General features: G+C 41.0%; 1 pseudogene; it reads left to right on the forward strand.

The window, feature by feature from the left end:
• The first annotated feature begins 22,437 nt into the window (after nucleotides 1-22,437).
• On the forward strand, nucleotides 22,438-22,556 carry LOC142155521 (5S ribosomal RNA; annotated as a pseudogene).
• The last annotated feature ends 2,893 nt before the right edge of the window (nucleotides 22,557-25,449 follow it).

Consider the following 25,449-nt stretch of genomic DNA (forward strand, 5'->3'; position numbering starts at 1 on the left):
CTGGTGGTGATGCACTCTTACTATATATATGCTTTAGGGGACTTATATTATTTGGTGCCATGCAGCTACTAATGCTGCGACTGTCCCCTTAAAGTTGTCTCAATGGAAGTAACGACGCAAAGCCGAATGTCCAGTTATCGGGTGCCGGTGCATGTGCAGTACCGAAATATGGATGCCGATGTCCTGCCCCATTTCCTGTTCTCCTCCTAGACCACCGGGGGTAAGCAGGTAACCATGGCATCCCGATTTAGAAGGAGACGGAGTGTTAGCGCTCCTACACATCAACACCCCCCCCCTCGCTTAGCAACGTCTCCTGTGACAAAGAAAAACAATTTTACTTTATCAAACATTACATTTTTCAATATAGTCTTTTTTTCCTGTAACAAGAAATCAAGGGTTAGTAAACAATGCAAGTCATCAATTCTTGGAATTCTTTCGATTTTAGTCCAATGTCTTTTCTCAAGACTGATTGTAGATTGACTCACACGATTCACATCATATGTGATGTCTGGTTGAGTCTTAGTACTTGCAAACATTAAGCTTCCAACAGCATTTCTGTAAGGGATTTTGCTCATTTCCTCTATTTCTTTACAGCTTGTTGGTGACATTTCCTTTGTACTTTTTAAGCTTTTATCCACAGGTGTATTAACTGGTTTTGCGTCAAACATCCCATATTTTTTAAGTATATTTCCAATGTATGTCTGTTGATCAATTGTAACAGTTCCATCATTCAAATTTTGCTCAATTCTCATGCCTAACAGCTTGTTTGCAAAACCTAGATCCTGTAATTTGAATTTCTGTTTCAACAGGTGTTTGGTACTGGTGATGTGTCTCTCTTGGCCTGCTAGCAACAGATCATCAGCGTACACAACTATGAAGAATATCTTTTCCTCTATGGTTTTGTGATACAGACAATGATCAGTCTCTGACCTATTAAATGCCATGTCTTGCAGTACAGCATCAAGTTTTATGTACCAACATTGACCACTTTGTTTAAGTCCACAAAGTGACTTCTTTAGGAGACACCCTAGCTGTAGTGTTCAGGTGGCTCCATGTAAATCCTCTCTAACAATTCTCCATTCAAGAATGCTGAGTCAAAGTGAAGCTGATACAACAACAAATCATGGATAGTGGAGATGACAATCACTAACCTCAGGGTGCTGTATCTGGCAACAGGCGAGAAGATTTCTCTGTAATCGATCCTGGACTTTTGTGTGTATCCGTTGGCAACAAGACAGGCTTTATAGCGTGCAATGACACCGTCCGCATTCACTTTCTTACAAAAGACCCACTTATTGCTGATCATTTTTCGGTTTCTCAGCCTGTCAACTACAGTCCATGTATGATTGTCATCCAGAGCTTTCAACTCTGTATCAATAGCCGTTTTCCATTGTTCCCAGGCGTCGCTTGATTTTGTCTCTTCAATGTTTTGCAGTTCACAAAAGACTAGATTAGCGTACTCTTCACTATATCTCCTAGGGGGAACACCTTTGTTACTCCTCGTAGAACTTATGTTTTCCGTTTGGGTAGCCGCAATAACATTTTCTGACTCAGACACACTTTCTGCTGCCTGAACATCCAGTGTCACTAACTTTCCTTAGGGTTGCTGTTTCACTACTCCAGTAGGTGGCGTGTTTTCATGAAACATCACATTTCTGGATTTGATAAGACGTTTGTTGTTAATGTCCCAAAGTCTGTATCCTTTACTCTGCTGGCAGTACCCGAGCATGATAAACTCCACTGACTTGGTATCTAACTTACGTAGCTTTTCTTTAGGAATATGTGCATACGCTTTACAGTCAAATACATGGAGATGGTTGACACTTGACTTTTTACCGGACCACGCCTCCAGTGGTGTTTTACCTTTAACTCCTGTGGGTGCTTGGTTTTTAAGGTAAACTGCAGTCGATACTGCTTCCACCCCAAACTTTTTCTCCAGGCCTGCGTCATTCAACATAGTCCGCGCTCGTTCAACAATTGTTCTGTTAGCTCGCTCACTTACACCGATTTGTTCTGGTGTGTAGGCAATTGTCAGTTGGTGCTGTATGCCATATTTTCTTAAGAATTATGCTAAAGTCCCCTTATCGTATTCTCCACCATTGTCGGATCTCAAGACTTTTAGTTTCAGACCCGTTTCAGTCTCTACAAGGCTCTTGTATTCCGCAATTTTCTCTACGACTTCACTCTTAGCTCTTATGAAGTAGACATGTGTCATCCTAGTTGCGTCATCAGTGAGTGTCAGAAAATATCTGTAGCCACTGACTGATTTTATCTCCATTGGACCACGCACATCAGTATGCACTAGAGCTAGGGGTGCTTCAGCTCTAGTTGGTGACTTGAATAAGGGGTAATGAGTTTTCTTACCCTTTATGCAGTTCTCGCATGTCGGTCTCTCCGAACTGTTCACAGTGATGCCTGTCACCATCCCATCAGCGAGCTTCTGGACGTTGTCATATCCCAGATGACCCAATCTCCTATGCCACAGCTCCATTGATTTACTGTTATCTGAAGCCACCATCACATGACATTCTTCAGTGTCTAGGACATAAAGCTGGTTACACTGGGTTGCTGTTTGCAATAACAGTATCTTTCTGTTTTTTAACCACACATTAGCCCTCTGCGAACTTGACCTTGTAATCTTTTCTCTCAAGAATGCTTATAGCGATAAGGTTGGTTCCAAACTCTGGTACATTCAAGACGTCTTGGATATTTGTGATGATGGTTTCACCTTTTATATTCAGGTGTTCGTGATAGTCCCAACTTTTGTTGCAGTAAGAACTTTTCCACCAATTCCTTTTACTGTAACTAGATCACATGGTTTTAATGAATAGAACCAATCCTGATTGCAGTCTTTCTTATGACTATTTGCTACATTCAATGCCAACTCATTAGGTTTTTCAGGCTTCTTCTGTTGTGCACTACCTGAAACTTTTAGTCTGCATTCAAATGCCTTGTGCCCCATCTGATGACATGTGAAGCATTTGTACTTGTGCTTCTTGGACTTCGCACCTTTTGTGAGTAGAACGGTGCTCTCAGCATTTGCCTCGACAGGAATTCTCTGTTTGAACTGCAGCATCTTAGCTCTCACGATTTCTGTCGTTAACTTGGTATCGATAGACTTCAAAGCTATTATAAGGAAATCCTACTTTGGTGTGAGATTCTGCAGCATTGCCATTGTGACTTCCTCGTAGTCCACCTGTGCTCCGACAGATGCCAATTACTGGGATATTGACAGCATTTTGTCTATTTACTCATTCATGCTATCACAAGTACTCAGTTTAGTCCCGTACAGTGTACGCCTCAAGTTTATCCTTCTCATCAGACCTTTGTCCTCATACGCATTTTCTAGAGCAGTCCACATCTCATTTGCTGAATCTTTATCATTGATGATAGAATATACGTGCTGCTTTACAGCTAAGCCTATGGTGCCCATGGCTCTATTCACTTCATCAGCATTTGGACTGTCATCTGGATCTAATGTGACTTTCCACAACTTTTCCCACATTAATTGCATTTGCATTGCAAATTTCCACGTTGCATAATTTTCAAAACCTTTTAATTTTGCAAAGCTCATACTGGTGTCTGTGCTGTGCATTTTTCTTTGTGTACTGAATAAAGGACTATTCTTGCAAAATAAAAGCTTCATTTTATTCTCTTGTACTTTTGCTATTCTTCTTTACATTTTAAGCGTCAACTTTAGCACATGGTGCTGGGCCCATAACCTGTTGATTATACCTTCTGATGTTACTGAAGGTGTTCAGCAGTGTTAATGTGGATGTAAAGCCACAACACTTTTGTAACTTAAATAGGTTGCTGTTTATTTAAAGATGATAACAACAGATAAATACAGTTACTCACAGTTGATTGTAGTACAGCAGTATTCAGCAGTAACAACAGTTGCAGCAATTTAGAGACGGAGCATTTTTACTTATATATTGTGACATAAGCACTGATAAAGTTAATAAAACTTTATCTTTATTGTTTACTATATCTTGCGAGCTTCTGTCTTGTATGTTTTAAAACGCCAGGGAGATTGTTGTCTTTGGGAAAAACTTCCCAGAGATTGTCTTCACTTGTAGGAAAAGCTAGTAAGGGTCCCTGGAGTTATTAATGGAGAGACAGGGCGGGCTTCATTCATACAGCCCATTTTCGGTTTTCCAACCAGCTAACCCCAGCATGCTTTGACAGTGAATGTCCAGCCATAATTGGTAAGGCATGCTGGGACTTGTAGTTTCACAACAGCTGGAGAGCCACAGGTTGGCCAGGCCTGCCCTAGCGGTTTGCTGGATATTGCAAAGGAGACATGGGAGTGGCAACCCATTCCCTATAAAACAGTGAGTGAACACATTTCTTAAATGCAGTACAGAATAACGTCAGTGGTGCCGATAGTGAGAGAGCACCTCTGGTCCTGCATGTAACAGTGGCCAAAAACTCTCTCTCACTCAACAACATCAGGCTAAAGAGTTTCTGATAAGAAAGTTGTTTTTGGATGTACCACGTAAAATAACAATCATTAAACATGAAAAAGATCATGTTGCATTGGAGGGGGAGATATAATTAAAATTTGATGGCAGATTTATAGTTGTGGTAGGGCATGTCCTAGATCAACTTTAAATTTCAGTGTACAAATAACTATCAAGTATTTGTGTGCTCCTTGAAAAAACAGCCAGTATTTTTCTTATGTGCAAAATAAACTCGGTGGCTTAGTGGTTAGCATGTCTGCCTCACAGCACTGGGATCATGAGTTCAATTCCCGACCATGAGTTTTTAGCCACTGTTACATCCAGGACCAGAGGTATAGAGGTCACTGGGGGAACCAAGGTAGCTGACAGTGCTACTCTGCTCTTCCATGCTTTTATAAAGTTTACATGATAGATCTACTCTGGCTTTTTTTTCTGTAGCTGTGTGTGTTTAAAGTATGTTATAGGGAATTGTTATCAGTTCTAACTAAGGTTGGCCAGAGTCTTTTATTGATGCCTAATTTATGATAGGTATCTCTAGCCTATTTAACAAATGTTTTCCTTTACTTTGATTAGCTGACCAATTAGCACAGCTGTAGTGTTTTCTTAAATTAGCCTGACTACATCTTAGCTTCAGTCTTTGGGGTGACGTATCTGTGTTTTCTACACTAAGTGGGTTTTCTCACAAAGTGTAAGAAAATACACAGTTAGACAACACAGTTGGACAAACATTGGACTAAATTTGACTTGATTTTACTTCCAGGAATAAGCTTAATCTGCCACAGCCTATTTCTACATTACTTGTCTATCTATACGGATCACTGCAAATAGGTAATTATTTAAAATCCCCTAACTTTTTGCTTTTACTCCTTTTATCACAACGTTTAACAAATTGCTTTTGTTGGTCTCTTTTCATGACATTATCTTTAGGACTGTGTCATCTTTCACCCCTCCTCCAACACAAACATTTGCACTTGCATTACTCCACTCACCTCTAGTTAACACCCATGAACTGTTGTCCTATTTATTATCTCTAACAGGTACAGCCTCCACCTGTTGCCAGAAAATAAAAAGTCACACATCTTACAATCCCCTTACCTATCTTTCTCTCTCTCTGCTTCTATTAGCCGGTGATATATCACCTAATCCAGGTCCCCCACACTCCTCACACACACGTACATCAGAACACTACCGCTCTATAGCAAACCCTCAAACACAACACCTGTCTCCCCTCTCTTCCAAAGTCCTTTAAATGTGCCCTTTGAAATGCACGCTCTGTTTGTAACAAACTTACCTCCATTCATGATCTCTTCCTCTCAAAAAACCTCAACCTTCTGGCAATAACAGAAACATGGCTCATGCAATCAGACACTGCCTCACATTCAGCACTTTCACATGGTGGCCTCCATCTCACCCACACCTCCAGACCTGAAGGCAGACAAGGAGGTGGGGTTGGACTACTTCTCTCCCCACAGTGCACATTCACAGTTCTACCAAATGTCCCATCACTTAAATTCACATCTTTTGAAGTACATGCTATTCGCATTTTTAATCCATTCTCTCTACGTGTTGCGGTGATCTATAGTCCCCCTGGAGCACACCAACAATTTATTGAGGCTTTCTCCATGATTTCACTTCTTATCTTCAGACATCCCCACCATCATCATGGGTGATTTCAACATCCCCATTGATAACCCACCTTCCAAAGCTGCTTCCAAACTACTCTCTCTAACCTCCTCATTTGACCTCTCCCAGAGGATTGAATCATCTACTCATCAGGATGGCCACTGCCTTGATCTTGTTTTCTCTAGACTATGCTCAGTTTCTAATTTCTTAACACACCCTTCCCCCTCTCAGATCATCACCTTATCAGTTACACAATCACCCCCACTCCTCTAACCTCTCTACTGTCTAACTCTACCAAGCCTCCTCATACCCGCATAAATCTTAAATCTATTAATCTTCAACAATTTTCCACCTCTCTCCAACACCTTCTCTCCCCTATCTCTACATTCTCCACCCTGAGATGGCAGTACCTCATTTTCACCAAACATTAGCAACGGCCCTTGATCAAGTGGCTCCAGCGACACTACATACTACACGTCGACTTCGATGTCAACCGTGGCACAATAAAACAACACAAAATCTTCAAAAACTTTGCCGTAAAGGAGAACGTCATTGGCATAAATCTCGCACCTCTAATGACTTCTTCACATAAAATTCTGTCTACCACTCCTATCAAAATGCTCTGGACACTGCAAAACAAGCATACTTCCAATCTCTTATCTATGCTCAGGCTTCTAACCCCAAACACCTTTTCAATACATTTAAATCTCTTCTCAATCCTCCCACCCCGAACCCTCCATCTACTATCAATGCCAGGATCTTGCTTCCTACTTCAAGGAAAAGATTGATTAAATCAGACTACAAATGGTATCCTGCTCCTCCTCGACAAGCAATCAGCTCAATTCCTTCCCACTACCCTCTGACACCCTCTCTTATTTCGACCCCACAAATGAAGAGGAAATTTCTACTCTCTTCTTATCTTCCTACTCTACCTCCTGTCCTCTTGATCCTATTCCCTTGCAAATAGGTAGATCCCCGTCCCCTGTGCTCATTTCACCTCTAACTAAAATCTGTAATCTCTCACTCTCTACTGGCATCTTTCCATCACTATACAAACATGCAGTGATTACTCCTATTCTAAAAAAACAAGATTCCGACCCAATCTCTCTCTCAAATTTCTGTCCCATGTCCCAGTTCCCGTGCCCCTTCAAGCTTCTAGATAGACTTGCCTACACTCGCCTCACACACTTTCTTTCCGCAAACAACCTGTTGGATCCTCTTCAGTCTAGCTTTTGTTCTCAACACTCCACGGAGACTGCATTGACTAAGGTTGTCATTGATCTGATCACTGCTAAAACTAAACGCCATTACTCGCTCCTAATTCTCCTGGATCTCTCGGCTGCATTTGACACCGTTGACCACTCACTTCTTATACAAACGCTGCAATAGGGCTTCAAGACACTGTTCTATCCTGGTTCTCATCCTACCTTTCTAATCGCTCTTTCACTGTTAATTTCTCTGGGGCCACCTCTACTCTGCTTAATGTATCAGTTGGAGTACCGCAAGGCTCAGTTCTAGGTCCTCTGCTGTTCTCTATCTATACCGCTTCTCTAGGAAATCTAATAAGTTGCTTTGGATTTCAGTATCATCTCTATGCAGATGATACCCAAATTTATCTATCCTCTCCTGATACCTCAACATCTGTGTTGTCCCGTGTAACTGACTGTCTTTCTGACATATCATCTTGGATGTCTTCTCGCCAACTCAAACTTAATCTGTCTAAAACAGAGTTAATAATATTCCCACTCACCAACAAGAGCATATTTGACATTTCTATCTCTGTTGATAACATGACCATAAATCTCACCCCACAAGCTCGCTGCCTAGGTGTAATCCTTGACTCGCACCTATCCTTTGTTCCCCACATTGACTCTATATCTAAATCATGTTATATACATCTAAAGAACATTTCCAGAATTCACACATATCTCACGCAAGACACTGCAAAAAACTTAATTCATGCAATTATCATCTCCCGCATTGACTATTGCAATTCCCTCCTTACTGGTCTTCCCCGAAACAGACTCAAACCCCTACAATCTATTTTGCATGCTGCAGCAAGACAGATTTTCCTTGCAAATCGTTACTCCTCTGTTGAATGACTCTGTATTTCTCTACACTGGTTGCCTTTTCTACCGAATCCAATTTAAAATACTTTTACTAACCTACAAGGCCTTTAACAAAGCTGCACCATCTCCTCTCATCTCAAAATATCTTCCAATTCGGCAACTTCGTTCTGCACAAGATCTGCATCTCTCATCCACCCTCATTACATCCTCCCATTCCCGGTTACATGACTTTATCACCCACTTTATGGAATTCTCTCCCTCGCACAATAAGACTCTCCCCTAGTCTACTAACTTTCAAGCATTCTCTGAAAACCTACCTCTTCAGACAAGCGTATAATATTCCTCAACCACCCTTTTAACCTCACTACCTTACCCTATTACCACCCGTTACACAATTTCACACAAGACAACTACCCCCTGACCAACATTGTTGTGTGACAGGATCATTTAGCCTATGAGTCACTTTTATCTTTGCAGCCTGGCTGGGCCGAAATGCAAAATGTAGACTTAGCCTTAGCTTTATGTTTCAAACTCCCATTGTCACATAGATTGTAAGCTTGCGAGCAGGGCCTTCTCACCTCTTTGTTTGTTTTACCCAGTTTGTTTATTAGTTTACAATGTTTGTCCCCAAGTGCTACGGAATATGTTGGCGCTAAATAAATAAATGATGATGATGATGATGATTTAACAAAAGGGCATTAGCAAATGTCGCTGAGAGACGAGGCAAAAGAGGAGACAGCTTTTTACATACCGGAAGGGCTGTTGAGAATATATAAGAGAATACCATTTGGGTTACATGGGACACCCGCCACATTTCAGTGAATGATGGACAAAATGTTAAGGCCCCATAGACAATATGCGGCTGCTTACCTTGATGATGTAGTCAGCCATAGTACGGATTGGCAATCTCACCTGCCCAGCGTACAAGCAGTGTTAGACTCCATCCGTGAGGCAGGGTTAACAGCCAACCCAAAAAGTGTTACTCAGGGATGGAGGAGGTGAATTATCTGGGGTACACCATAGACAAGGGTCTGATAAAGATCCAATTAAATTTGAGGCAATACAAAAATATCCACTACCTTTAAACAAGAAGCAGATGAGAGCTTTCCTAGGAATCACTGGGTGTTATAGAATGTTTATTCCCAATTGTGTCACCATAGCTGCATCATTGACTGACCTTACTGACTGACCTTACCAAAGTTGTGATTGAGTAGAGGCCTGAGGCAGAAAACCCTTTTTTTAGACATTAAAGGTAGCATTGTGCATCCAACCCATTTTAATGACACCTGATTTTAAAAATTTATTTTTTTGTACAGATAGAGGCATGAAATGTAGGGGTAGGTGCAGTGTTATCCTAAGATAAAGCAGAAAATTAAATGTGCATGAAAAAATTAAGCCATTATTCAAAAGAAAACCCTGGCAATTAAATGGGCATTGGAAACACTATGGTACTACCTCTAGGGATGAAAATTTAGACTGATCATGGATCATGATTCGGTAAAATGGATGGCTGAGAATAAGGAGGCTAATGTTAGTGTTATGTGTTATGCCCCACATGTTGAATTAAGGGAAGAGGGTTATGTGGCATAAACACTGATAATATTATTAAAGGCAGATATATATCTAACAGGCTCATAGATTATTGTGTTTGGGAAAAACTTCCCAGAGATTGTCTTCAGCTGTAAGGTTTCCTGGGGTTATGAATGGAGTAAGGCACACTTTGGGTTTTTCCAACCTAGCTAGCAAGTTGCTTGTAATAAGGAGTTGCACCTGATGAGGTGCTGTTAAAAGGTTGCTAGGCAGTTCCTCAGTCTCTCACAATCTGGGGAGCAGGTGGATGCCTGCTGAGAGACACTGCAATTTATTACCAGTAAGTGCTGTTGTTTTGTATGTGTCTCATATATACTTTTAAGAGCCTATGCAGATGATGATCCTGTATCACCTCAATGGCTGTGAAAACTTTCTCAGCAGACTATTCAGATGTATTGAGCAAGTGGTGCAAGGTCACGTTATCAAAGGAAATGACTTCAACATAACCTTGAACATGGCTCTAGACAAGTTTATAGTCTAAAGCAGTAAATCTGTACACCGGGCACCTCAAAAATTCAACTGCCAAAGATCTTTCTCATTTCTCTGCCCCTCACCAATTCTACACCTGTATAGATTTTATCCATGTCTTGCACTTGTTGATGCATGTGATTACAGTAGCTGGTATCATGCCTTTCTCCATACAAAAAGGAATAAGAGAAAGGGGTTCTGATCCTGGAAGCACTACAATTGTTTATACCGGACAAAAGACTTCTATTTCATCTAGAAACCAAAATTGTTACAACGTAATCATTAGGGATGAGCGCGCTCGGATTTCTGAAATCCGAGCCCACCCGAACGTTGCGGATCCGAGTCGGATCCGAGACAGATCCGGGTATTGGCGCCAAATTCAAAAGTGAAACTGAGGCTCTGACTCATAATCCCGTTGTCGGATCTCGCGATACTCGGATCCTATAAATTCCCCGCTAGTCGCCGCCATCTTCACTCGGGCATTGATCAGGGTAGAGGGAGGGTGTGTTAGGTGGTCCTCTGTGCTGTTTAGTTCTGTGCTGTTTAGTTCTGTGCTGTTTAGTGCTGTGCTGTGCTGTGCTGTTTAGTGCTGTGCTGTGCTGTGCTGTGCTGTGCTGTGCTGTGCTGTGTTCTGCAGTATCAGTCCAGTGGTGCTGTGTGCTGTGCTCTGTCCTTCTGAGGTCAGTGGTGCTGCTGGGTCCTGTGCTGTGTCCTGTTCAGTCCAGTGGTGCTGTGTCCTGTGCTCTGTGCTTCTAAGGGCATAGTTATTTCCCCAATATTCCCCTGTGTTTAAAAAAATAAAAAAAAGTTTTTTTAAAAAATACCAAAAACTACTTTAATATTTTTTAATTACCACAAAATTTTCACAACCAATCCTGCAGTATAAGCCCATTGGTACTGCAATATTACCAAGTTCACACATTCAGCAGTAAAAGTCCAGTGGTACTGCAATATTACAAAGTTTACACATTCTGCAGTATCAGTCCAGTGGTGCTGTGTCCTGTGCTCTGTCCTGCTGAGTTCCGTAGTGCTGCTGGGTCCTGTGCCGTGTCCTGTTCAGTCCAGTGGTGCTGTGTCCTGTGCTCTGTGCTTCTAAGGGCATAGTTATTTCCCCATTATTCCCAAGTTTTTAAAAAATAAAAAAAAAGTAAAAAAAAATAAAAAATTTAAAAAAAAAAAAATATATAATAATTATAACCAAATTTGCAAAACCAATCCAGCATTATAAGTCCATTGGTACTGCAATATTACCAAGTTCACACATTCTGCAGTATCAGTCCAGTGGTGCTGTGTCCTGTGCTCTGTCCTGCTGAGTTCCGTAGTGCTGCTGGGTCCTGTGCCGTGTCCTGTTCAGTCCAGTGGTGCTGTGTCCTGTGCTCTGTGCTTCTAAGGGCATAGTTATTTCCCCAATATTCCCCTGTGTTTAAAAAAATAAAAAAAAGTTTTTTTAAAAAATACCAAAAACTACTTTAATATTTTTTAATTACCACAAAATTTTCACAACCAATCCTGCAGTATAAGCCCATTGGTACTGCAATATTACCAAGTTCACACATTCAGCAGTAAAAGTCCAGTGGTACTGCAATATTACAAAGTTTACACATTCTGCAGTATCAGTCCAGTGGTGCTGTGTCCTGTGCTCTGTCCTGCTGAGTTCCGTAGTGCTGCTGGGTCCTGTGCCGTGTCCTGTTCAGTCCAGTGGTGCTGTGTCCTGTGCTCTGTGCTTCTAAGGGCATAGTTATTTCCCCACTATTCCCAAGTTTTTTAAAAATAAGAAAAAAGTAAAAAAAAATAAAAAATTTAAAAAAAAAATAAAAAATAATAATTATAATTTGCAAAACCAATCCAGCAGTATAAGTCCATTGGTACTGCAATATTACCAAGTTCACACATTCTGCAGTATCTTGTGCTACATATAATGGAGACCAAAAATTTGGAGGATAAAGTAGGGAAAGATCAAGACCCACTTCCTCCTAATGCTGAAGCTGCTGCCACTAGTCATGACATAGACGATGAAATGCCATCAACGTCGTCTTCCAAGCCCGATGCCCAATCTCGTAGTACCGGGCATGTAAAATCCAAAAAGCCCAAGTTAAGAAAAAGTAGCAAAAAGAGAAACTTAAAATCATCTGAGGAGAAACGTAAAGTTGCCAATATGCCATTTACGACACGGAGTGGCAAGGAACGGCTTAGGCCCTGGCCCGTGTTCATGACTAGTGGTTCAGCTTCACCCACGGATCTTAGCCCTCCTCCTCCTCCCCCCCCCTACAAAAAATTGAAGAGAGTTATGCTGTCAGCAACAAAACAGCAAACAACTCTGCCTTCTAAAGAGAAATTATCACAAATCCCCAAGGCGAGTCCAAGGGTGTTGGTGGTTGTCAAGCCTGACCTTCCCATCACTGTACGGGAAGAGGTGGCTCGGGAGGAGGCTATTGATGATGTAGCTGGCGCTGTGGAGGAACTTGATGATGAGGATGGTGATGTGGTTATTGTAAATGAGGCACCAGGGGGGGAAACAGCTGATGTCCATGGGATGAAAAAGCCCATCGTCATGCCTGGTCAGAAGACCAAAAAATGCACCTCTTCGGTCTGGAGTTATTTTTATCCAAATCCAGACAACCAATGTATGGCAATATGTAGCTTATGTAAAGCTCAAATAAGCAGGGGTAAGGATCTTGCCCACCTAGGAACATCCTCCCTTATACGTCACCTGAATAACCTTCATAGTTCAGTGGTTAGTTCAGGAACTGGGGCTAGGACCCTCATCGGTACAGGGACACCTAAATCCCGTGGTCCAGTTGGATACACACCAGCAACACCCTCCTCGTCAACTTCCTCCACAATCTCCATCAGATTCAGTCCTGCAGCCCAAGTCACCAGCCAGACTGAATCCTCCTCAATACGGGATTCATCCGAGGAATCCTGCAGCGGTACGCCTACTACTGCCACTGCTGCTGTTGCTGCTGTTAGTCGGTCATCTTCCCAGAGGGGAAGTCGTAAGACCGCTAAGTCTTTCACCAAACAATTGACCGTCCAACAGTCGTTTGCCATGACCACCAAATACGATAGTAGTCACCCTATTGCAAAGCGTATAACTGCGGCTGTAACTGCAATGTTGGTGTTAGACGTGCGCCCGGTGTCCGCCATCAGTGGAGTGGGATTTAGAGGGTTGATGGAGGTATTGTGTCCCCGGTACCAAATCCCCTCGAGATTCCACTTCACTAGGCAGGCGATACCAAAAATGTACAGAGAAGTACGATCAAGTGTCCTCAGTGCTCTTAAAAATGCGGTTGTACCCACTGTCCACTTAACCACGGACATGTGGACAAGTGGTTCTGGGCAAACGAAGGACTATATGACTGTGACAGCCCACTGGGTAGATGCATCCCCTTCCGCAGCAACAGCAACAGCTGCATCAGTAGCAGCATCTACAAAATGGCTGCTCATGCAAAGGCAGGCAACATTGTGCATTACAGGCTTTAATAAGAGGCACAACGCTGACAACATATTAGAGAAAATGAGGGAAATTATCTCCCAGTGGCTTACCCCACTTAGACTCTCATGGGGATTTGTGGTGTCAAACAATGCCAGTAACATTGTGCGGGCATTAAATATGGGCAATTTCCAGCACGTCCCATGTTTTGCCCACACCATTAATTTGGTGGTGCAGCATTACCTCAAGAGTGACAGGGGTGTGCAGGAGATGCTTGCGGTGGCCCGCAAAATTGCTGGACACTTTCGGCATTCAGCCAGTGCCTACCGCAGACTAGAGGCACATCAAAAAAGCTTGAACCTGCCCTGCCATCACCTCAAACAAGAGGTTGTGACGCGCTGGAACTCCACCCTCTATATGCTGCAGAGGATGGAGGAGCAGCAAAAGGCCATTCAGGCCTACACAGCCACCTACGACATAGGCAAAGGAGTGGGGATGCGCCTGAGTCAAGCGCAGTGGAGACTGATTTCCGTGTTGTGCAAGGTTCTGCAGCCATTTGAACTTGCCACACGAGAAGTCAGTTCCGACACTGCCAGCTTGAGTCAGGTCATTCCCCTGATCAGGCTGTTGCAGAAGCAGCTGGAGAAAGTGAGGGAGGAGCTGGTAAGCCATTGCGATTACAGCAAGCATGTAGCTCTTGTGGATGTAGCCCTTCGTACGCTTTGCCAGGATCCGAGGGTGGTCACTCTTTTAAAGTCAGAGGAATACATTCTGGCCACCGTGCTCGATCCTCGGTTTAAAGCGTATGTTGTGTCTCTGTTTCCGGCGGACACAAGTCTACAGCGGTGCAAAGACCTGCTGGTCAGGAGATTGTCCTCTGAAGAGGACCGTGACATGCCAACAGCTCCACCCTCATTTTCTTCCACATCTATGGCTGCGAGGAAAAAGCTCAGTTTTCCCAAAAGAGGCACTGGCGGGGATGCTGATAACATCTGGTCCGGACTGAAGGACCTGCCAACCATTGCAGACATGTCTACTCTCGCTGCATTGGATGCTGTCACAATAGAAAAAATTGTGGATGATTACTTTGCTGACACCATCCAAGTAGACATGTCAGACAGTCCATATTGTTACTGGCAGGAAAAAAAGGCAGTTTGGAAGCCCCTGTACAAACTGGCTCTATTTTACCTGAGTTGTCCCCCCTCCAGTGTGTACTCGGAAAGAGTTTTTAGTGCAGCGGGGAACCTGGTCAGTGAGCGGCGAAGGAGGTTGCTTCCTCACAACGTTGAAAAAATGATGTTTATAAAAATGAATAATCAATTCCTCAATGAAGTACAGCACTGCCCTCCAGATACTACAGAGGGACCTGTGGTTGTGGAGTCCAGCGGGGACGAATTGATAATGTGTGATGAGGAGGAAGTACACACTGTAGGGGGAGAGGAATCAGAGGTTGAGGATGAGGACGACATCTTGCCTCAGTAGAGCCTGTTTAGTCTGTACAGGGAGAGATGAATAGCTTTTTTGGTGTGGGGGCCCAAACAAACCAATCATTTCAGTCAAAGTTGTTTGGTAGGCCCTGTCGCTGAAATGATTGGTTTGTTAAAGTGTGCATGTCCTATTTCAACAACAGACCTCTCAACTGCAGCTCATCCCTCCTCTGCGGGGATAATGTCTCCTGTGCTCTGACACGTCACTCTGTGTACTCTCAGCCTCAGGATCTGACACTACAGCTACCATGCCTCTTGTAGCAGCCCTCACTCCAGGGCCTCTTCCATGTGCAGTGTCCCCCTCTCTCTTGGGTTCACTATAGTGGCATGGAGTTCTCCCCCTCATCCAGGGCACACATTCCTTGCCCTGGCTCAGTCACCACGCTCAGACTTCCAGGCAATGCTGGGGGAGCCTGGGAGCTTCCACCCCAGGTCCCCAGCTACAACTCTCCTCTCCTGTGTCTTCTCTCTCTTTCTGACACTTTAAAGATCGTGCCTTTAAATGAAAAAGTCAGTCTTCATTGCACGACTATGTGCAAGTGCAACAGGGACATTTTTTTGGGTTTACAAAGTCAAACAATAACACTACGACCCTGTCTGTCTGGGGTCTGTCAATGACGAATTGTCTGGAGCATGTTTGGAGGAGGTATTGTGGCCCCGGTATCAAATTGGGTACCGGGGCCACCCCACTATGCAGTCCAGATACTTGTTTGGTGGAATTCCGACACGTGGAGGGTTTTTTAATTATATTGTGGCCTCGGTACCAAATTGTGTACCGGGGCCACCACACTACGCAGTCAAGATACTTGTTTGGTGGAATTCAGACCAGTTGAGGGTTTTATTATTATATTGTGTGGACCACTCTATCTATACCACACTACAACTCTATACCACTCTATTTCCTACTTTAATTCTATTTAATTCTATTTCCTACTTTAATTCTATTACTAATTAATTAACATAAAGAGGAACAAAAAAAACCAATTTTACCAAAAGTATAATATGACTTAGACTTACAAACACTACACTTGAAAGATCGTGCCTTTAAATGAAAAAGTAAGTCTTCATTGCACGACTATGTGCAACAGGGACAGTTTTCTTCTTTACAAAGTCAACTAATAACACTTGGACCCTGTCTGTCTTTAACATACTTGATGGGATCTCAATGACGAATTGTCTGTAGCATGTTTGGAGGAGGTATTGTGGCCCCGGTATCAAGTTGGGTACCGGGGCCACCCCACTACGCAGTCCAGATACTTGTTTGGTGGAATTCTGACACGTGGAGGGTGTATTTATTTTATTGTGGCCCCGGTATCAAATTGGGTACCGGGGCCACCCCACTACGCAGTCCAGATACTTGTTTGGTGGAATTCTGACACGTGGAGGGTGTATTTATTTTATTGTGGCCCCGGTATCAAATTGGGTACCGGGGCCACCCCACTACGCAGTCCAGATACTTGTTTGGTAGAATTCTGACACGTGGAGGGTTTTTTAATTATATTGTGGCCTCGGTACCAAATTGTGTACCGGGGCCACCACACTACGCAGTCAAGATAGATAGATGCGTATCATAGATAAAGTACATTCAGTGGTGTGGGGCAAATTGAAAAATATTCAAAATGCACTGACATTATCAAAAACAAGAGGTTGTCACACGCTAAAACTCCAACATGTATATGATGGAGAGGATGGAGGAGCAGCCGTATGTGTAGTGTAATGCAGACCTGTTGAAGGTTTTTTATATATTTTATTGTGGTGCCCAGTGCCCACTCCTCTAGGCAGTCCAGGTACATTTATTGGTGCGATTCATAAAAGTTCAGGGTTTTTAATATATTGTGGTGACCCACTCCTCTACGCAGTCCAGGTACATTTATTGGTGCGAATCAAACAAGTTGATGGTTTTCTTATTATATATATTGTGGTGACCCACTCCTCTACGCAGTCCAGGTACATTTATTGGTGCGAATCAAACAAGTTGATGGTTTTCTTATTATATATATTGTGGTGACCCACTCCTCTACGCAGTCCAGGTACATTTATTGGTGCGAATCAAACAAGTTGATGGTTTTCTTATTATATATATTGTGGTGACCCACTCCTCTACGCAGTCCAGGTACATTTATTGGTGCGAATCAAACAAGTTGATGGTTTTCTTATTATATATATTGTGGTGACCCACTCCTCTACGCAGTCCAGGTACATTTATTGGTGCGAATCAAACAAGTTGATGGTTTTCTTATTATATATATTGTGGTGACCCACTCCTCTACGCAGTCCAGGTACATTTATTGGTGCGATTCATAAAAGTTCAGGGTTTTTAATATATTGTGGTGACCCACTCCTCTACGCAGTCCAGGTACATTTATTGGTGCGATTCATAAAAGTTCAGGGTTTTTAATATATTGTGGTGACCCACTCCTCTACGCAGTCCAGGTACAATTATTGGTGCGAATCATAAAAGTTCAGGGTTTTTAAGATATTGTGGTGACCCACTCCTCTACGCAGTCCAGGTACAATTATTGGTGCGAATCATAAAAGTTCAGGGTTTTTAAGATATTGTGGTGACCCACTCCTCTACGCAGTCCAGGTACAATTATTGGTGCGAATCATAAAAGTTCAGGGTTTTTAATATATATTGTGGTGACCCACTCCTCTACGCAGTCCAGAAAGATACCTTTTTGCAACGTTTTGGACTAATAACTATATTGTGAGGTGTTCAGAATACACTGTAAATTAGTGGAAATGCTTGTTATTGAATGTTATTGAGGTTAATAATAGCCTAGGAGTGAAAATAAGCCCAAAAACTTGATTTTTAAACTTTTAATGTTTTTTTCAAAAAAAATCCGAATCCAATACCTTAAATCCGAACCGAGACCTTTCGTCAAGTGTTTTGCGAGACAAATCCGAACCTCAAAAATAACGAAAATCCGGATCCAAAACACAAAACACGAGACCTCAAAAGTCGCCGGTGCACATCCCTAGTAATCATAGAGGAAATAAAGACTGTGCGCTTACCTCCTGATGGTTGCAGGAGCTGCAATCAGGACTAGGGATCCCTCCCTAGTAGTAAACTAAATAATGAAAAAACATTATGCGCTCACTGGCTAGATGTTTCTAAAATATTAAGCTGTATATAATGAGGGTATAGTCTAATAGGTATAAGTAGGTCAAGACTGATTGCATTTAACAACATTTATTGCAATTCCCTATACATGGTATAATAAACAGGTGAAAATAAACACATCCAATGGTAATTAAAAAATTAAAAATTAAAATATAAAATTGCACTGAAGGATATACATGTAATCCTGACATATATATGTTAGTGTGGGTAGTACTCTGATTGATCTTAATTGTTGAAAAGATCTGGCTCAACAACCGCTGATGGACCAGATGGTGACAAGGTGTTCTAAAATATCACAGTAAATGCATAAATTAACTGCCATAGATGATCATAGATAAAATATTCGTATATGAAACAGTCCCAATGTTGTAAACTGTAGAACGTTCTTGCAGTTATAAAGCTGAGGAAAATAACAGTACATATGTCCGACTAATTCCACATGGAGATGATATCGATACTTGCGTTTGCGGAGCAGTTATCTGTTAGTTGTCCGGTCCCAAGTGTCTCGCTGTGTAATTCCAAGGGGCTGGTAATGTTCAGATGTACAGATATTAGACAATAGCGGGTGATCAGTCCCGCTATTGATAGAAGATATTTTGCAGATCACAAGCGTGCGGCACGCTTCCGGTTCTAGCTTCCGGGTGTGATGTCACATCCGGAAGATTCTATTGGCCGATAGATTAGTGTAAGGAGGAGGCCCAACGCGTTTCGTCTGATAGACTTTTTCAAGGGAGATGGTTCCAAGAGTGATGGATGTTTATTTATGCGGCTCTCAGTAGTTTACTTGTCATTGATTGGCTGGCCGCGTTATCGGTCTGTAAGCTCCTTAAAGTATACTGAAGCATTCTGTGTAACAAACCTGCTCTACACATTTTCTTAGGGGACCGTGGTGCAAAAATGGTAACATGGATTCATATGATGTTTTAAGCATACATTTCTTGGTTAAATTAAATGCATAGGTGATAGTTTGGTGTATACAATAGTAGGACAATCATTAACAAGGATGGTATATATATTGTAAATATCTGTTGAATGATTTGAAATAAAACCAAAATAAAACAAATTAAAATAAAATAAAATTAACATTAGACATATGTACATATGCATACATTTACCCACATCCAACAAGGATTGCAGGTTGTCCATTAAAGTGAACAATAGTATTGTGTACAAGGGAAACGATGGTAAACCAAGATGGATGCACATTTAGGTGCACAGTATAAAATATATCACCAATTAGGATTAACGTACCAACAGTATATGAAATTGATCCACCAGAAATCTAATCCATTACCGATTGTAGAACAACACAGTAATACAATTAATACTTCAGATGACACGTCACACTCATCATATAGTGAGTCAAGTATTGAATATCAGAACCTAGCCATTAAATCTTTTGGATTCGGTTGGCAACACGATCTACCATACATACTGAATCCCAACCAATAAGCAGGACTCATTTGTGATACCTGCAAGTACAAATTTAGACCCAAAGTCCAAATCCCCCATACTTAATACTAGTATGACATTATACTCTACTCCTCTAAGCAAACCCACTGTGTTTAACACCACTCCCCCAATCCAGAAGTAGAATCCCAGAACCCTATTTCACAACTAAGTCAGTTTTTAGGCCTGGGACCGAGATTCACAGAGAAATATTTTCCAACAAGACCCCATCCCCTCAAAAGAAAGGTAAAAGAACTAGAAGAGGATGCAGGGGAGGGCACATCCTCCCACCACCCCCTATCAATAGGAATAGCATTACACCAATAGGTATATTCAACCTCAGTAACCACAAACTGTCTAATGATGAGACTAGTGTTCTAAACAAAGGGCTCAAATTTGCCCCAACCAACAGACTGAATAAATTTGAGACATATATATCGATGTACATAAATTCATTAGAAAATTAACACTCAAATGATATTTCCACAAAACTCCTTTAGAGAAAGCAGCACAACAGATGCCAGATTCAGGATTATACAAACATACAAACCTTAAACCTCCCTCTCAATTTTATCCCAAACAGACCAAAAGCCATGAAATCATTACATATGATTTGGAGAGAATAGATACACGGAAACACCGCCCACAGGTCAATCTAAACAAAAATGAAATGACAGCTCTTAACCAATTACAAAAATTGGATCAAATCGTAATCAAACCGGCTGCCAAAGGGGGGGGGGGCATTGTTCTCCTGAACAAGGAAGACTACATAAATTAAATCAATAGGCTTCTATCTGATTGTAAAACATACCGAAAATTGGATCATAACCCCACTGATGTATACGCACAAGAACTGGTATCCATCCTCAAACATGGACAGGAATTAGGCATCATCAATTTATATGAATACCAATACATACACAACCCACATCCGATAATCCCAGTAATATATTACCTTCCAAAAATTCCTAAAAACATCACTAACCCACCTGGCAGACCAATCATTTCGGGCATAGGTTCTATCACAGCCAATTTATTCCATTATATAGGTACATTTCTTCAACCCTATGTCACGAAACAGAAAGCATATCTAAAGGATACCACCCATGTATTGCAGCTTTTGGAAGAAATTACATGGACACCAGAATATTGGCTAGTGACGTGTGACGTATCATCATTATATACAGTAATCAAACATAACCTGGGACTTTCTAGCATCAGACACTTTCTAGAACATGATCCCTCCCTTGCCAGAAATCAAATTGAATTCATTCTCACTAACATTCACTTCATTCTCACCCATAATTATTTTTGGTTTCATAATCAGTATTACCTTCAGTTAGAAGGGACAGCAATGGGCATCAGGTTCGCGCCCAGCTATGCAAATTTATATATGAGCTACTGGAAAGACCGTCATATATGGTCCAACAACGACTGGGCGGCGAACCTGGTGCTCTGGAAAAGATATATTGATGACGTGCTTTTTATTTGGAAGGGATCTGAACTAGATTTAGTCCAATTTCTTACCAAGATCAATAACAATGAATATGGTCTCCAGTTCACAGCCCATTACAGTCAACTATCAATCGAATTCCCAGATCTCGAAATATTAATTCAAAATGGTCAACTAACCACCCGTACATTTAAAAAAACGGTTGATGTAAACAGTTTTATTCTCTCCAGCAGTAATCATCATCTGAACTGGCTGAAAAGTATCCCCTTCAGCCAGTTCACACACATACGCCGGAATTGTACAAACATGAGTGACTATATTACACAAGGCAATATTATGAAGCAACAGTTCGTTGAGAAACACTACAATGACCAATTAGTTGAGGAAGCTTATCAGAAAGTGAAAGATAGAGATAGGGACACCCTTTTGAAGGATAAGAATACACTAGAGTTAGATGGCCAAAGACCCTCACAGACGAACTCCCAAACACCTGTATACTTTGTATCTAACTACTCAGGAGACGCCATTCATATACGGAAAATCCTGAAAAAACATTGGCACATCCTGAAACAGGACACAATACTAGGACCGATACTTCCAAATCACTCACATCTGGTTTTCAAAAAAGCCCCCGATATCAAAAAATCTGTGACATCCAATTATGTCCCCGTTAATGTCAACCCTATAGATTCCAATTGGCTCAATAACAAAACACCAACAAGAGGTTTCTTCTATTGTGGTACATGCTCCAACTGCAGAACATTAAAATGTAGGAGCACCAAACCTGTTCTAAAGTATCTGTCCACCTCCAATGGACAAGCCTTTGAAATCAAAGAATTCATCACCTGCAATAGCATCAATGTTGTTTATCTGCTATAATGTCAATGTGGTAAACAATATATCGGTAGAACGATCAGAACACTTAAAACTAGAATCAGAGAGCATCTAAGAAATATTAAGATAGGTTTTGAGAACCATCACCTATCAAGTCACTATAAAGAAATTCCCAATTGTAACCATTTAGGCACCATTTTTTTCGGTATCAAGAAAGTGACTAGAAATTGGAGAGGGGGAAATATAATAACAAAATTGAATAAGGAAGAATCCAAAGCTATCTATTACCACAAAACCCTGACTCCCAATGGACTCAATGTAGAACTAGATATTACTTTACATTGATGCTTATATCAATCTGATGTTCCGAATAATGGTATCTTCTGGGTGCCACCTTTCCAGTAGCCTGGAGCGGTTATATCTAGAGACATGGGAAGGCTTGAGACCTACGGCCATACCACCCTGGCCATGCCCAAACCCATCCGAACTTGGAAGCCAAGCAAGGCGGAGCTAGGTGAGTAACGGGATAGGAGACTACCCGAGAACACCCAGTGCAGTAGGAACTCGCCTTTCCCTCTGATTTTATCCGTTCTGGTCTTATTGGTTGGGTGGTTACAGGAGGAATCACCGCTATACAGTATGACAACAATAGGTATGTTACTAGACTTCAGTATATCAGGACATGTATTGAAATACTCACAAGGTCTTGCTATACATAGGGAACCAGTCAGTTTATACTGTGCACCTAAATGTGCATCCATCTTGGTTTACCATCGTTTCCCTTGTACACAATACTATTGTTCACTTTAATGGACGATCTGCAATCCTTGTTGGATGTGGGTAAATGTATGCATATGTACATATGTCTAATGTTAATTTTATTTTATTTTAATTTGTTTTATTTTGGTTTTATTTCAAATCATTCAACAGATATTTACAATATATATACCATCCTTGTTAATGATTGTCCTACTATTGTATACACCAAACTATCACCTATGCATTTAATTTAACCAAGAAATGTATGCTTAAAACATCATATGAATCCATGTTACCATTTTTGCACCACGGTCCCCTAAGAAAATGTGTAGAGCAGGTTTGTTACACAGAATGCTTCAGTATACTTTAAGGAGCTTACAGACCGATAACGCGGCCAGCCAATCAATGACAAGTAAACTACTGAGAGCCGCATAAATAAACATCCATCACTCTTGGAACCATCTCCCTTGAAAAAGTCTATCAGACGAAACGCGTTGGGCCTCCTCCTTACACTAATCTATCGGCCAATAGAATCTTCCGGATGTGACATCACACCCGGAAGCTAGAACCGGAAGCGTGCCGCACGCTTGTGATCTGCAAAATATCTCCTATCAATAGCGGGACTGATCACCCGCTATTGTCTAATATCTGTACATCTGAACATTACCAGCCCCTTGGAATTACACAGCGAGACACTTGGGACCGGACAACTAACAGATTACTGCTCCGCAAACGCAAGTATCGATATCATCTCCATGTGGAATTAGTTGGACATATGTACTGTTATTTTCCTCAGCTTTATAACTGCAAGAACGTTCTACAGTTTACAACATTGGGACTGTTCCATATACGAATATTTTATCTATGATCATCTATGGCAGTTAATTTATGCATTTACTGTGATATTTTAGAACACCTTGTCACCATCTGGTCCATCAGCGGTTGTTGAGCCAGATCTTTTCAACAATTAAGATCAATCAGAGTACTACCCACACTAACATATATATGTCAGGATTACATGTATATCCTTCAGTGCAATTTTATATTTTAATTTTTAATTTTTTAATTACCATTGGATGTGTTTTATTTTCACCTGTTTATTATACCATGTATAGGGAATTGCAATAAATGTTGTTAAATGCAATCAGTCTTGACCTACTTATACCTATTAGACTATACCCCCATTATATACAGCTTAATATTTTAGAAACATCTAGCCAGTGAGCGCATAAGGTTTTTACAACGTAATCATAAAATAAATTTTATTAATAAATTCATTAAAATAGTTGGAACAGCGTGTAAATGGTTTATTCTTCCAGCGAAATATAAGGGTTAAAATAAAAATGATTTACAGAAAGAAATTATAGGTGAATCAAGATTTAAAAAGAGGGGAAAGCAGAGAAGTTATCCCCCATCTCAAGTCCTCAATGTTCTAACACTGAGATATTTCAATATTTGATTATGTTTCAAATTAGTAGATCTATTCTACCGCAGAAAATATCTACATAGGGTATACATGAATTTAATTAATTGATACTGGTATAATACCTGAAGACTAAAGGTAAATTGGTTGAGCCATTAGCACTGCTAGAGTAATCAGTGTATAAAGTAGCATGGAGCAAAAGACTAATCTATTCTTATTAATACCAAATTGTCTTGAATGCAACACTATACACTGGAGGCTAATTATTGTGATTAAAATGATATATAATGTTTTAATTTCCATCTAGCATGACTTTCTCAGAACATGCAGGATATAAGTATACCTTGTTCTAGACATAATTCGATCTCTCTTTGACCCGCATAGGCGGTGACCAGCTGATTTCCTACTTCTAAATGCTTTAGCTTTCTTAGCAATGAAAACATGATTTCTAACTATTTTAAGGAAAAAAGTGAAATAGTACCAGTTTTTGCATGGGAAGTCCATAAAGCCATTATAAGGGGATGGCTAATCAGCTCAGAATCAGAGGCAATAAAATTAGCAGAACTAAAAGTAGTTTTGTTATAAAGCAAAATATCCAGCATCTTGGAGCAACATAAACAATTTTACTCCTGCATATATATTATCCATGTCTCGCACTCATTAATGCATGTGATTAGAAAAGCTGCTATCCTGTCTTTCTCATAGACAGACCATGCAGGAGTATACCTTGTCCTAGACATAATCTGATCTCTACCCAGCCCTCATAGGCGGTCTAGATGATTCCCTACTTCTAAAATACTTCAGCTTTCTTCGCTATGAAAACATGATCTCTGACTATTTTAATGAAAACTCTTCAAATTTCCATCCTCTTAGAACAACACAAACAATCCCCCTAAAAAAAAATCGTCCTATCCCTTTTTATGTTCACTGATGTATCTAAATAATATTTTGTCACCCTTTTTGCTGATTGTAAAACATTTTCCATTTGTTCAGCATGTTTCATTGTGTTTTTAGTCTATTGTAGACTAACAATATATGCTTTTTAATCCTGCTCCAAATTAGCTGTCTAAATTTCTTAAATTCAGCACTTAATACTGCTACACTTTTGAATTATATGTGTTGGTTCTCTAAAGATTATTTATGAAAGAAATTCCAGATAATGAACAGAACATGGTCATTGACCTGAAAATAGGTGAGTGTTGTTGGAGTAGGGCTAGGGATAGGGATAGTGTTACATGTGGGACCGTCCAGTGCACTTAATGGGGTCTGATGTG

This window comes from Mixophyes fleayi, chromosome 4 (assembly GCF_038048845.1).
Source record: "Mixophyes fleayi isolate aMixFle1 chromosome 4, aMixFle1.hap1, whole genome shotgun sequence".
Taxonomy (NCBI): Eukaryota; Metazoa; Chordata; class Amphibia; order Anura; family Limnodynastidae; genus Mixophyes; species Mixophyes fleayi.